Genomic DNA, 15,009 nt, shown 5'->3' with positions numbered 1-15,009 from the left:
ATTTTGAATACCACCGTACCTTCTCCACTATGCAATCTGGTTTCCTAGCTGGTCATGGGTGCACCTCAGCCACGCTCAAGGTCCTAAACGATATCATAACCGCCATCGATAAAAGACAGTACTGTGCAGCTGTATTTAACCTGGCCAAGGCTTTTGACTCTGTCAATCACCACATTCTTATCAGCAGACTCAACAGCCTTGGTTTCTCAAATGACTGCCTCGCCTGGTTCACCAACTACTTTTCAGACAGAGTTCAGTGTGTCAAATCGGAGGGCCTGTTGTCCAGACCTCTCTATGGGGGTGCCACAGGGTTCAATCCTCGGGCCGACTCTTTTCTCTGTATTCATAAATGATGTCGCTCTTGTTGCTGGTGATTCTCTGATCCACCTCTACGCAGACGACACCATTCTGTATACATCTGGCCCTTCTTTGGACTGTGTTAACTAACCTCCAGACGAGCTTCAATTCCATACAACTCTCCTTCCGTGGCCTCCAAATGCTCTTAAATGCAAGTAAAACTAAATTCATGCTCTTCAACCGATCGCTGCCCACACCTGCCCGCCATCCAGCATCACTACTCTGGACGGTTCTGACTTAGAATATGTGGACAACTACAAATACCTAGGTGTTTGGTTAGACTGTAAACTCTCCTTCCAGACTCACATTAAGCATCTCCAATCCCAAATTAAATCTAGAATCGGCTTCCTATTTCGCAACAAAGCATCCTTCACTCATGCTGCCAAACAAACCCTCGTAAAACTGACTATTCTCCTGATCCTCGACTTCGGCGATGTCATTTACAAAATAGCCTCCAACACTCTACTCAGCAAATTGGATGCAGTGCTATCACAGTGCCATCTGTTTTGTCACCAAAGCCCCATATACTACCCACCACTGCGACCTGTATGCTCTCGTTGGCTGGCCCTCGCTTCATATTCGTCGCCAAACCCACTGGCTCCAGGTCATCTATAAGTCTCTGCTAGGTAAAGCCCTGGCTTATCTCAGCTCACTGGTCACCATAGCAGCACCCACCCATAGCACGCGCTCCAGCAGGTATATTTCACCTTTTTTCTGATAGTGGATATAACGTTAAAGATCTGACATTGTTTTAAAGGTATGAATTCAACATATTTTATACAAGGTTTGTCTATGCTGAAAATTGGTTACCATGATGACAATTCTGTGGTCGAAATTTCAACCTCAAAACAACAGTATGTTGATGACTTTTTGCAAAAACCAATGTATTTTCCACATAGATTCCACGTCACAATATGTTGACAAATTCTGTTGAAACAACGGTGATTCCACCTATTCGTGCCTAGTGGGTCTTACCACTTTGTTTTGATGAAATCAGAGATTGTGATCTACAGTGATATGGGTCAGAGGTCAAGTATCTCATATCCTGTCTCTCTCCAGACCAGGAGGAGCCTGCTCATCTGTGACAGCCTCTCATTTCCTGTTATAGCAGCCTCGCATCACTCAATGGATTGACCATGCATGATGTGCTTCACTTGTTGTCTGCAGTGGTACTAGTAGGGAATCGATACCAAATATTGTTGTTGTTTGCTGCTACAGGATGAGTGTCACAGGACAGAAATAGAATTGAGTGACAATAAAAAAAAATGATATTGCACACTGCCATAATGTAGAGTGCATTTCACATGTTGTTGCTGATCATGCCAACAAGAAGCCTTCAATGATTCTTTCCTGAGGAGAAATAGTCTGTGGCTACTGGCTGGTGCTGTCATATGTCCTATACATCTTCAGGGTTAGAAAGCTCTTTACATTACATCAGTCCAAGTCAAATAGCCTCTCCAATTCCAGGGCATGCAAGAGACCGTATAATATCCATCCGCCCATGTGAAGGCATACATCCCATCCCTCTCACAGATACACAAATATAAATAAACTTATCTTATCTTGTCTTATCACGCACATATTCATTCTGGTCTCACATCAAACAATGATTTTGATTTCAACTGAAGACCTCTTGTCACAGTGGCCTACAGTGTATGTTCTAACCCATTTCTGGGCCATTTTTTTTTTGTTTTTGGGGGGTGATGGGAGTCCTAATTCAAAGTGACACCTAGTGTTCGTGACACAGGAAGTTCAGTTACTGTGGCACGCTTGGGGCACAGTGGTTGCCTTGCAGAGTTCACAATAGGCTCCTCTACTTCGCTCTATTATTTGGGACAAGTTGATCTGTGTAAGAGGGATGAATGGCCCTTCCGCTTCATTTGTTTACAAATGTTTGCATGGTGTTTAGTCACAATCACAGTAATGGCCTCTGCAGTTATAAATGTGATTTCTCCCTCATGATGAAGTGGGTTGCCTGGGCTGTGACAGGGCATTTCTTAAACACAAGTGGGGAAGAGAGTTACTGAAGTTAGGATTTGCTAACTTTATGAATCAACGAAAGTGTTTACTTGAATTCTTGTAGAGCTTACTGTTGACACTGTCCTCACAGATTGCCATAGAGAGAGTGAGGTCAACATGTTGATTGAGCTGTTATTTATATTTTTACTGCCACCAGAGAATAAATAGACACACACACACACACACACACACACATAAGACATACACACACCAACCAAGGTTTCAGATGTTGGACTTTAATGTGGTCCTTGATTCATCATGGTACCTGGGAGGCACATTTGGATCCTTTTCAGCAGGGTAAACCAATCAACTGTGAGTTCCTCTATGCTTGGTAGTGACAGCGTGACAAAAACTCATTTTCTTTCATGCATGGAGCCACTTAAGTGAAATGTTTAAAGGCTCAGTGCAGTCAAAAACATGATTGTCCTGTATATTTCCACACTATGTGAAACTGTGAAAATTCTGATAATATCCATTTAATGTAAGAGCTGTTTGAAAACATCGCCTGAAATTGGTACCTGTTTTTGTGGGATGGAGTTTTGGCCTTCCTGGTGGTAAATTAGTTAATAGACCAATAAGAAAGAGAGTTCCAAACCTCTGCCAAAAACAGCTCGTTTTCAGTTGTATCCCCCTCCCCACTCCGACCACTCCCAGACAGTCCTAGCAAAATTCTTGCTTGAGAAATTGCTCTTTGCTAAGAAGCTACAGTATTTTTGTTTCTTTTTGACCATTTTCATTGAAAACAATCACTTTAAGGTACTTAATTGTTACCCAGAATTTATTTGATATTGAGATACATTTTTAAAAAAAACAGCTGCTTTGGACCTTTAACATGACACATCAAATTCACATATTTCAAAAAGGAGACTCATGACACCACACCCCAAGGGTAGATAGAATGCATTCATTTCAGCTTAGCTCAACACAGCTCACTGCAACAAAAGGCAACTGTCTGCAGCCCAACTGAAGTTACAAGAGCCTGTCTGGGCACCAGTGTTATCTTCCGTCCAGACGACCACAAGTGAACCAAGCAGCCACATTTCAACTCATCTGACTGAACACACATAGGCACCTTTCCTGCATTTCTGGCCCAAACACAATTCACTAAACTGGGGAAGTTTGTCAAGCAGAAAGGGTTGCCTGGAGGAGCATGGGCCAGGGTTCAGGGCTGGGACCAGAGAGACATACTCCTGAACAAAAACAAGGGGAAGTGTCACGGCTCACTCATCCTCTCACTGTCGTGTTCTATCAGGGGAGCTGCTGCTGGTGTGTCTGAAGGGTTCACCTGTTCATCTTCTCTCTCATATCTCATTTTATATACACTACATGACCAAAAGTATGTGGACAACTACTCATAGAAAATCTCATTCCAAAATCATGGGCATTAATATGGAGTTGGTCCTCCCTTTGCTGCTATGACAGACTTGCTTCCATTCAGCCACATGAGCATTAGTGAGGTTGTGCACTGATGTTGGGCGATTAGGCCTGGCTTGCAGTCGGCATTCCAATTAATCCCAAAGGTGTTTGATGGAGTTGAGGTCAGGGCTCTGTGCAGGCCACTCAAGTTCTTCCACACCGATCTTGAATAATCATTTCTGTATGGACCTCGCTTTGTAAATCGGGACATTGTCATGCTGAAACAGGAAAGGGCCTTTCCCAAACTGTTGCCACAAAGTTGAAAGCACAGAATCATCTAGAATGTCATTGTATGTTGTAGCGTTAAGATTTCCCTTCACTGCAAGGGGCCTAGTCTGAACCATGAAAAACAGCCCCAGACCATTATTCCTCCTCCACCAAACTTTATAGTTGGCACTATGCATTGGGAAAAGTAGCATTCTCCTGGCATCTGCCAAACCCAGATTCATCCATCGGACTGCCAGATGGTGAAGCGTGATTCATCACTCCAGAGAACGCATTTCCACTGCTCCAGAGTCCAATGGCAGTGAGCTTTACACTGCTCCAGCCGAAGTTTGGCATTGACCATGATGATCTTAGGCTTGTGTGAGGCTGCTTGGCCATGGAAACCCATTTCATGAAGCTACCGACGAACAGCTCTTGTGCTGATGTTGATACTAGAGGCAGTTAGGAACTTGGTTCTGAGTGTTGCAACCAAGGACAGCCGATTTTTACACATTACGTGGTTCAGCACTCAATGATCCAATTCAGTGAGCTTGTGTGGCCTACCACTTCGCGGCTAAGCCGTTGTTGCTCCTAGACGTTTCCACTTCACAATAACGCCACTTACATTTGACTGGGGCAGCAAAAATATTACGAACTGACTTGTTGGAAAGGTGACATCCTATGATGGTGCCAGGTTGAAAGTCACTGAGCTCTTCAGTAAGGTCATTCTACTGCCAATGTTTGTCCATGGAGATTGCATGGCTGTGTGCTCAATTTTATACACCTGTCACTAACGCGTGTGGCTGAAATAGCCTCCACATACTTTTGTATATATAGTATACTTCCATCTAGAAAATAGAAGTCATGAAATGGTTTACTGGAACTCTGCGGTTCTGTGATCAATGTACCTCTCCAACCCCAAGGCTATGAATGATGGACAATAAAACTAGCATAGAGGAAAAGAGTAGATTGGCTCAGTATACAGTGCCTTCGCAAATTATTCAGACCCCTTGACTTTTTCCACATTTTGTTAGGTTACAGCCCTATTCTAAAATTGATTAAATAGTTGTTTTCCCCTCATCAATCTACACCACATTTAAAAAAAATACCACATAATGACAAAGAATCAGACCAGAGAATCTTGTTTCTCATGGTGAGAGTCTTTTAACTCTAAATGGGCTGTCATGTGCCTTTTTCTGAGGAGTGGCATCCGTCTGGCCACTCTACCATAAAGGCCTGATTGGTGGGGTGATGCAGAGATGGTTGTCCTTCTGGAAGATTCTCCCATCTCCACAGAGGAACTCTAGAGCTCTGATCATCAGGTTCTTAGTCACCACCCTTACCAAGGCCCTTATCTCACGATTGCTCAGTTTGGCCCGGCGGCCAGCTCTAGGAAGAGTCTTGGTGGTTCCAAACTTCTTTCATTTAAGAATGATGGAGGCCTCTGTGTTCTTGGGGACTTTCAATGCTGCAGACATTTTTTGGTACCCTTCCCCAGATCTGTGCCTCGACACAATCCTGTCTCGGAGCTCTATGGACAATTCCTTCAACCACGTGGTTTTTGCTCTGACATGCACTGTCAACTTTTTCTAAAAAACTGTTTTCTCTTTGTCATTATGGAGTATTGTGTGTAGATTGCTGAGGATGTTTTTATTTAATCAATTTTAGAATAAGGCTGGAACGTAAAAAAATGTTTTGAAAAAGTCAAGGGGTCTGAATGCTTTCCTAAGTCACTGTATGCCCATATAAAGCCTTTTTAAAGACTATTTGTAAGTCACAACAAGGAAACGAAACATAGATAATCAATGCAATAGGGTTGGAATAAACCCCTGTGAGGCATCAATGGGTCTCATAAGAAACCAATGGTCTGACAATCTCTGGGAGTGAGTGCCCCGTCACCGTGGTTCAGGCCTGGGAAATGCAATCACATTTTAGTATTCACTTCGACTCCTCACCTATACAACCACCACGGGTGGATGTAACTACCACATTCATCTTTTTTTATTTTCATGTATGCTGTGATTTACGACATCACAGGTTGTTATTAAATGTAAATAAGTAAATTAAAAAAGGGGGGAGCCGACACTGCTGCTGATTGCCCACGGTATGCAACAAACTGCTTCAGATCTGAACTAAGAGCGGAGAACCATTTGTGTAATGGAAATAATACATCTCAGACTAAATCTAAGACGTAAATACTCTTAGACCTTATAGAGTGGGATTGGGAACCAGAAAAAAGATGAAGGTCCTCGTGGTAGAGGTGGTGATAGAAACACTAAGATTCTTAGAGAGCTCTTCAGGCCATGAGCTGGAACTATAAATATCAGGAACCAAACAATGACAAAAGAACATGGGTTAACAGTAGTATTTTATCTGTTTCCAAGTTATTTTGTTGTTCAAGAGCATAAATGTTCCTGTTATATTCAGCCATTTGTAGTAGGTTTATTTTAGGCAAGTGTAAAGCATGTAGAGTTACGTTAGTGAGTTGCGTCCTTCAATATAATTATACTCCGATGAGTTCTGCCTATAACAAAATCTCTTGCATAGTTTGTTTTGTTTCGGTATGTTGCATTGAAAGTGGCTAATATTGTGCTGATTCTATAACAATTGCCACAGTAAAGGGGAACGTTGATAGTGTTAACAGAGAACTGTGGTAATCACATTTTTCTGAGTCAAGATCACTTTCTGAATCAAAATGGAAACCGAGATCTACCGCCCCAATTTTTTTTTACGTGACTTAAAAAACGTAAGCCTATGCAACATTAACCAATTAAAAACAGTACTGTAGCAACGAGGTTTGTGCAGTTAGCTATAGGCATAATACATTATCACCGCATATTAGCTTTGCTTGAATTGCCCTGCCAATGCATTGTTGTTCGGGACATTTTTTTAAATGATATTTCAACATTTCAGGTAGGCTATATGATCACACCAGTAAAAGATCCGTTGTTGCATTACTTGAGGCACGGCTGAGTGAGTATACATTTAAATCATTTGCTTTTTATTCTACTGGGCTGTTGGTGCCTGCATCTGAAGGTCAATTTCAGCAGACACTCAACATCCCTCCGCTCTCCCTTTCATCTACTGACGAAGACCAAAAAGGGACATCGTCTTTCAGCTGATGGAAAAACTCGAGTCACACCGCATCATTTCTGCCTCATGCACAAATTCATGTTGTTACTCCTATGAACAGAGAAAGTAAATATTCCTCAATATTAAAAAAAGACCCAAACCGCTAATAATAACAACAACACAAGCCTATATATAGATGCACTATCCTACTCATTCATTACTACTGCAGTGCTTGTTGTAGCGCTGAGTGGAAATAGGAAGAAATTGCATTTTATGGCTTATTAAAGAGTTGAATACAAAATGTTGACAGTGCTGAGTAAGAACTTAAACATGAACTCAGTCATAAAAACAGCAGCTCTTTGCTGTATTCTTTGACAGTCTCTCTCTAGTCGTGGTTTTAAACGTTTTGAAATCTCACAGTATCAACTTTGCTGTAGCTTTCTTTTATGCCTGCTACGTTAATGCAGACAAGGTAATCTGAGCCTTCCGATTGGCCAGTGTTAGGCTTATAGTGCACTTGATTTGCTCTCTGGGAAGGCAGAGTTTGTACCTTCAGACTCATGAAATGGTTTAAAATGGCAAAAGTCACCTACCCGGTGCGCAGGGCAGCTGAATCGGGTGCACCTACTGCCAACAGCCAGAGACAAACCAAAAAAATAGGAACAGAAATCTTTATCGTTGGGTTTTTTACAGAAATGTTTGACGATTGAATAGGAATGAATGCATTGCAGATAGCGATCGACCTGTTGGTTGGTGACCACTGCTCTAAAAAGTTCTCTGTGGTCTGATATTTCTTTGCTGGGCTAATGCGCATGTGCTCAGTTTACAGGGAAAATGTTTTTTTCTTTCATATCCCTATATAAAAACAGCAGAAAAGTTCAAATGATTGAGTGACAGGTTGGAGGAAAATCTGTATATTCGCTGTGTTGTGTTAGCACAATGGACAGAGCATACCACAGTGTGTGTATGGGGGCTATGGAAAGCCACTGGGGCACAGGGTTTACGTTAGCCGGGAATTGCTGACTTTTGGCATATAAAATAAATGAAAAGCCGATAAATAAAATTGTAGCCGGGCAAATTGTCCAGAGCAGGTCTGCTGCTGAGGAGAGAGAGAAAGCAGAGAGGAGCCTTGGCCTAGTCTACTGTTGCGTAGATGGAGGGCTTTTTCATTGAAGTAAAACGGAAATTAGAGAGTATGACTACAGTGAAAAGCCTATACTGCAGGTCTTCAGACTGCAACCATTTAGTTGCATTTTGCAACCCTTTTACACCTGGCTGTAGGAGTTAAAAAATGTCTTGGTTGTATCGGTGTGGGCTGCACATTCGTTTAGTTTGCATTATTTTGGGAAGACGAATGCATTCACATAGGGTAATTTGCCTGTTACAAACGGCCTATCTATCCTGTAGACTATATTCATTAACAAAACGGCCTTGCTTTAGTGTGTAGCACAGTGGAGGTTGGCATGAAATCGTCTCTCAATGATCTCTAAGCCTTTGCATTTGAACTTTGTTTGTTGTATAGTGTGATATAAGCAGAGTTACATTTAATTACAATGCATGAACTCCCCAAAAATGTGACCCATCTCCGATTTCAACTGCCCCCTTAGTCACTATCTTGGTGCCGGGTCTGCATGGGATAGGTAAAGTTTATTTTAATCTAAGCTGCCAGTGGCTTCTGGTTTTCACATAGGCACTTTATGAGCCGTGTGTGTGTGTGTGTTTAGGAGCTTTAGGAGCAGTGTGTGTGTGCGTTTGCGTGTGTGCATGCAGAGGACAGTGTCTGATCGGCCCCTGTCTATTTCAGAGATAGTCATTAAGCACTGTCACTATCTGGTACGTGACTGTTCATCTGAAGCCAGAAATGCACCTGTGTGCCAGCCTCCCGATACTCCCTGTTGTAGCCCTAGACCTGTTGTGTCCCATCATGGGCTGGTCTTCCACCACAGCTCCCATTCCCTACCCTGCCCTCCCTACACTTTCTGATTCATAGAGCCTTGCAGTTCACACTCCATTCCTCTCTTCACACTCAATAAAAAGTGCCCTTCTGCCAGAAGTAATAAACACAGAAATGATGGGAAGGGATCTGCTATGATGGCAGTGGAACGTCACTTTCTCTATATCTTCACATCCTCCACAACCAGAGGTGCTTAATAATAATAGTGTCACTAGTCCATAGGACTAATCAGATGGTTGAGTCCGATTTTGTCGCTTTTATTCTGGTGTAATGCTACTGTTTGTGAGTACACACAACCTACATGTGCTAAACATACAGGATCTAGTAAGAAAAAGTTTTTAAATGTGTTAAGTTATGTGATGAAAATTCAGTCCTGCATGTCATGTGAGCAGCAGAAAAAACCCTTGATGTGTAAACAGTAAGTAGGCTTGCACTGCCCCCTTGTGGAAATACCATTGTCATATCATTGTTTGAAATCGAGGACCATTATTCTCTGGTGATGTTCATCATCATCATAATTATTGTCAACACCATCAACATAATTTCCATGGAAGGGACCATAGAAATCTAAAAACAAGAAAACTTTATGCAAATTACATGTTTTTTTGTGTACAGGGGCTCTTTTAAAAGTTACACTCTCCTCCACTTCTCCCTCCTGTCCAGTGTCACCTCTAAAACTAAGAATTGATGAGGAATCTACCTGCATGTGCACAAGATGAAGCTTCAGTAATAGTGGTGAATATTTGGTTTTAAATTATCTATTTCATATGGACATAGATATTTGTTGTATTCTAGCATATTTGCAGTTGTTTTTCCTCTAGTTTCTAGGGCTTTTTTAAACAATTGGAAGTGTTTAGGGAGAAAGGCCTCTTTTTCCAGCACCATCAAATGGGCTATGACAATGCATTTATTTCCATCCACAGAGCGAATTACAGCTGATGCGTGTTATTATTAGTTCAGCTTTATCTTGCTTGACCTTTCCATCAAACCACTGCCATATGCTTGAGTCCTTGGGGGATGGAAAGATATGCTGTCTACTGTAAATGGGATGATGTCATGACCACTGGTTTCACACAAGGATTCCAAAGCAATAACAGATTGAGAGAGAAAAAAGAAGAAAAGATAAACAGACCTTTGAAAACTGTATTCATCAGTCAAAAAAATATGTCGATGTGCCCTAGAGGAAGACACTTAACCCTAATTTCTCAAGGGTCGCTGTTGATAATGGCAGATCCTGGCCGTGACCCCGACCATGACCCCACTCTCCGAGGGTATTTTAGGGACAGATTTCCAATTCACGGTTGTATAATACACACTTGTGTGAAATAGGACAAATACCGTGGGGCAAAAAAGTATTTAGTCAGCCACCAGTTGTGCAAGTTCTCCCACTTAAAAAGATGAGAGGCCTGTAATTTTCATCATAGGTAGACTTCAACTATGACAGACAAAATGAGAGAGAAAAAAAATCCAGAAAATCATATTGTAGAGTTTTTATGAATTTACTTGCAAATTATGGTGGAAAATAAGTATTTGGTCACCTACAAACAAGCAAGATTTCTGGCTCTCACAGACCTGTAACTCCTTCTTTAACAGGCTCCTCAGTCCTCCACTCGTTACCTGTATTAATGGCACCTGTTTGAACTTGTTATCAGTATAAAAGACCTGTCCACAACCTCAAACAGTCACACTCCAAACTCCACTATGGCCAAAATCAAAGAGCTGTCAAAGGACACCAGAAACAAAATTGTAGACCTGCACCAGGCTGGGAAGACTGAATCTGCAATAGGTAAGCAGCTTGGTTTGAAGAAATCAACTGTGGGAGCAATTATTAGGAAATGGAAGACATACAAGACCACTGATAATCTCCCTCGATCTGGGGCTCCACGCAAGATCTCACCCCGTGGGGTCAAAATGATCACAAGAACGGTGAGCAAAAATCCCAGAACCACACGGGGGGACCTAGTGAATGACCTGCAGAGAGCTGGGACCAAAGTAACAAAGCATACCATCAGTAACACACTACGCCGCCAGGGACTCAAATCCTGCAGTGCCAGACGTGTCCCCCTGCTTAAGCCAGTACATGTCCAGGCCCGTCTGAAGTTTGCTAGAGAGCATTTGGATGTTCCAGAAGAAGATTGGGAGAATGTCATATGGTCAGATGAAACCAAAATATAACTTTTTGGTAAAAACTCAACTCGTCATGTTTGGAGGACAAAGAATGCTGAGTTGCATCCAAAGAACACCATACCTACTGTGAAGCATGGGGGTGGAAACATCATGCTTTGGGGCGACTGATCCGTGTAAAGGAAAGAATGAATGGGGCCATGTATCGTGAGATTTTGAGTGAAAACCTCCTTCCATCAGCAAGGGCATTGAAGATGAAACGTGGCTGGGTCTTTCAGCATGACAATGGTCCCAAACACAGCGCCCGGGCAACGAAGGAGTGGCTTCGTAAGAAGCATTTCAAGGTCCTGGAGTGGCCTAGCCAGTCTCCAGATCTCAACCCCATATAAAATCTTTGGAGGGAGTTGAAAGTCTGTGTTGCCCAGCAACAGCCCCAAAACATCACTGCTCTAGAGGAGATCTGCATGGAGGAATGGGCCAAAATACCAGCAACAGTGTGTGAAAACCTTGTGAAGACTTACAGAAAACGTTTGACCTCTGTCATTGCCAACAAAGGGTATATAACAAAGTATTGAGATACATTTTTGTTATTGACCAAATACTTATTTTCCACCATAATTGAAGTGTACCTATGATGAAAATTACAAGCCTCATCTTTTTAAGTGGGAGAACTTGCACAATTGGTGGCTGACTAAATACTTTTTTGCCCCACTGTATAACCACCCACTAAATTATTCTTATAAAATATCTAACCTGAAAAGCACCAACTGGGGTCAATACAATTGAAATTATTGCTTGGAACAGGCCCACTGAAAGAAATACAAATTAATGTTCCCCTCTGCAATAAATTGCAATAACAGTAATTGAATAAATCTACCAGAAATTAGTCTGATGAACTTTTTTTATTAAATGCATAATTTGTGGCAATGGTAGCGTATGACACAGCATTCCCTCTGTGGCATGTTAAAAAGTCATCTGAAAGGTTTGACGGTGGATGACTTCAGTCATGTATCTATTCTGAAACAATACAGTATATTACAGTTCTATATAACCTTGGGCGGGCTGAGGCAGAAGTCACTATGAATTACAGCAGTTCCGGGTCGGCAGTTTATAATAATCAACTTGTCACCCAACCTCCATTTCCCAAGAATCATGGGTTTCCCCTTCCCTCCATCCCTATACTGGAGTCTCGGATGCACAGTGAACGATGCAGGCAATGCCATCCCACATTACACATTAGCAATGCTATGACGCGCAGTGAACCACCATCCACAGAGAATCACTGATGAGAGCATCTGTGTATTGGGATGTTGATGAAAATGTGATTACACAAGGCCAAGTGAGAATACAGCACATAATATTCACTTCAGTTATCTGCCAAGTCCAACCTCAGTACCTTTTAACCATGCGTTTGTTTGTATTTCTGAGATGAGGAAACCTTGTATCTCTGGAGAACAATGCCTCGACATAGAGGAATAACATAGAACATTTGAGAATGATTGAGGCTGTAACGAGGATGATTGTTATTGTGATAGTGATTAGGATGACAGTCAAAGCATTTAGATTGGCAGATTTCAAGTCAGCTCTAGAGGCATTACATCTCATTTATAGGCCTTAATACTGTCTACACCATCTGCCATGCATGACGCCTTGTGCTTGTCACTGATTTCTGGTTGGTATTACTGCTAACAGGGCCCCCTACAGTTCCTCTCACAATGCAACTCTTTCACCTCACTAAAGGCTATTTCAACATCGTGAGGTATCATTGAATAAGACCATAATGAAGATATGTCTCTCAGGAAATTGCTTTCCCTCTGCTCATGTGAATGCAGCAGCACCATGACAGACAGAATATTGAACCACTCCAGCAGATGGGCAAAGCTGTTTCTATAGCAACTCTCAGATGGTCAGATCTTTTCAAAGCATCAAAAAAATAAAATCTCTCCATCATTTCTATTGTACACACAAAACCAGGCCGTTGAGAGCCGTTGGTAGTTTGCAGAACTATTCCTGCACTAAAAATTAAATGTATGTAGATGTTTGAAATATGACTCTGAAAGCCAGTCATTTTTAAATGACTGCTTACCCAATTTGAGCTGCATACATCTGCATGTGAATGTGGTGTAGCCTAGATTTGGAACTGGTATGGCTTCATTCAACTGACACAAATACTGTAGACAGTGAGTCATCCCCCCAAAAAATTGAGACTGGGGGGGGGGTTTAATCCCTCAAACAGAACCCATACAAGCATGACAAGGCACACGATGACTAAGCAACTGACTACTAAATAAGCTACAATTAATACACCAAAATGCAGATATAAAATTACATAAGAAACATAATTTAGCTAACAATGCCGTATTAACCAAACAGATATCCTAACTCTTCCACGACCCCTCCTTCATAGGAAATAGTTCATTACAAATTGCCCCTACTAATGCCATTCTATCAGAATGAGAACCAACACATTCTGAGGTTATCCGACCAAAAGCCTCACATAGAACTCAAACTCTGCAGGAGCTGAGTGGTTTAATGTTTTGGAATAGAAATACAGTGCATTCGGAAAGAATTCATACTCCTTGACTTTTTACACATTTTGTTACAGCCTTATTATAAAATGTATGACATTTTTTTTTTGCTTCAATCTACACACAATACCCCATAATGACAAAGCAAAAAACTGTTTAGACATTTTAGCAAATAAAAAGCTGAAATTGTAGTACTTTTTTGGTTACTACATGATTCCATGTGTTATTTACTAGTTTTGATGATTTCTTCACTATTATTCTACCAAGTAGAAAATGGTCAAAATAAATAAAAACCCTAAAATGAGAAGGTATGTGCAAACTTTTGACCGGTACTCTAAGTATTCAGACCCTTCACTCAGTACTTTGTTGAAGCACCTTCTGCAGCGACTACAGCCTAGAGTCTTCTTGGGTATGACACTACAAGCTTGGCACATCTGTATTTGGGGAGTTTATCCCATTCTTCTCTGCAGAACCTCTTAAGCTCTGTCAGGTTGGATGGGGGCGTCGCTGCATAGCTATTTTCAGGTCTCTCCAGAGATGTTCGATCGGGTTCAAGTTCGGGCTTTGGCTGGGCCACTCAAAGACATTCAGAGACTTGCCCAAAGCCACTCCTGCGTTGTCTTGGCTGTGTACTTAGGGTCATTGACATGTTGGAAGGTGAATCTTCGCCCCAGTTTGAGGTCCTGAGCGCTCCGGAGCAAGTTTTCATCAAGGATCAGTTAACAAATTCTTATTTTACAATGACGGCCTACCCCAGCCAACCCCTCACCTAACCCGGACGACACTGGGCCAATTGTGCGCCTCCATACTTTGCCCTGTTCATCTTTCCCTCGGTCCTGACTAGTCTCCCAGTCCACTGCCGCTGAAAAACATCCCCACAGCATGATGCTGCCACCACCATGCTTCACCGTAGGGATGGTGCCAGGTTTCCTCCAGACATGACGCTTGGCATTCAGGACAAAGAGTTCAATCTTGGTTTCATCAGACCAGAGAATCTTGGTTCTCAGGGTCTGAGATCCTTTAGGCAAATTCCAAGCAGGCTGTCATGTGCATTTTACTGAGGAGTGGCTTCCATCTGGCCACTCTACCATAAAGACCTGATTGTGTAGTGCTGCAGTGATGGGAGAATCTTCCAGAAGGACAACCATCACCACAGAGGAACTCTAGAACTCGGGATCTTGGTCACCTCCCTGATGAAGGCCCTTCTCCCCCAATTGCACAGTTTGGCAGGGAGGCCAGCTCTAGGAAGAGCCATGGTGGTGGCAAACTTTTTCCATTGAAGAATGATGGAGGCCACACTGTGTTCTTGGGGACCTTCAATGCTGCAGACATTTT

The 15,009-nt window shown here is 42.2% G+C and overlaps 1 protein-coding gene across 1 annotated transcript in view; it reads right to left on the bottom strand.

Moving 5' to 3' along the window:
* The window catches only part of LOC110509941 (lys-63-specific deubiquitinase BRCC36), a 44,761-nt gene that overhangs the window by 25,341 nt on the left and 4,411 nt on the right, over window positions 1-15,009 (bottom strand). The gene's annotated exons all lie outside the window — the stretch shown is intronic.

This window comes from Oncorhynchus mykiss, chromosome 29, assembly GCF_057628025.1.
Source record: "Oncorhynchus mykiss isolate SJ-2025 chromosome 29, ASM5762802v1, whole genome shotgun sequence".
Lineage (NCBI taxonomy): Eukaryota > Metazoa > Chordata > Actinopteri > Salmoniformes > Salmonidae > Oncorhynchus > Oncorhynchus mykiss.
Note: the sequence above shows the minus strand (reverse complement) of the source record. Positions and strands in the feature narration are given on the sequence as shown.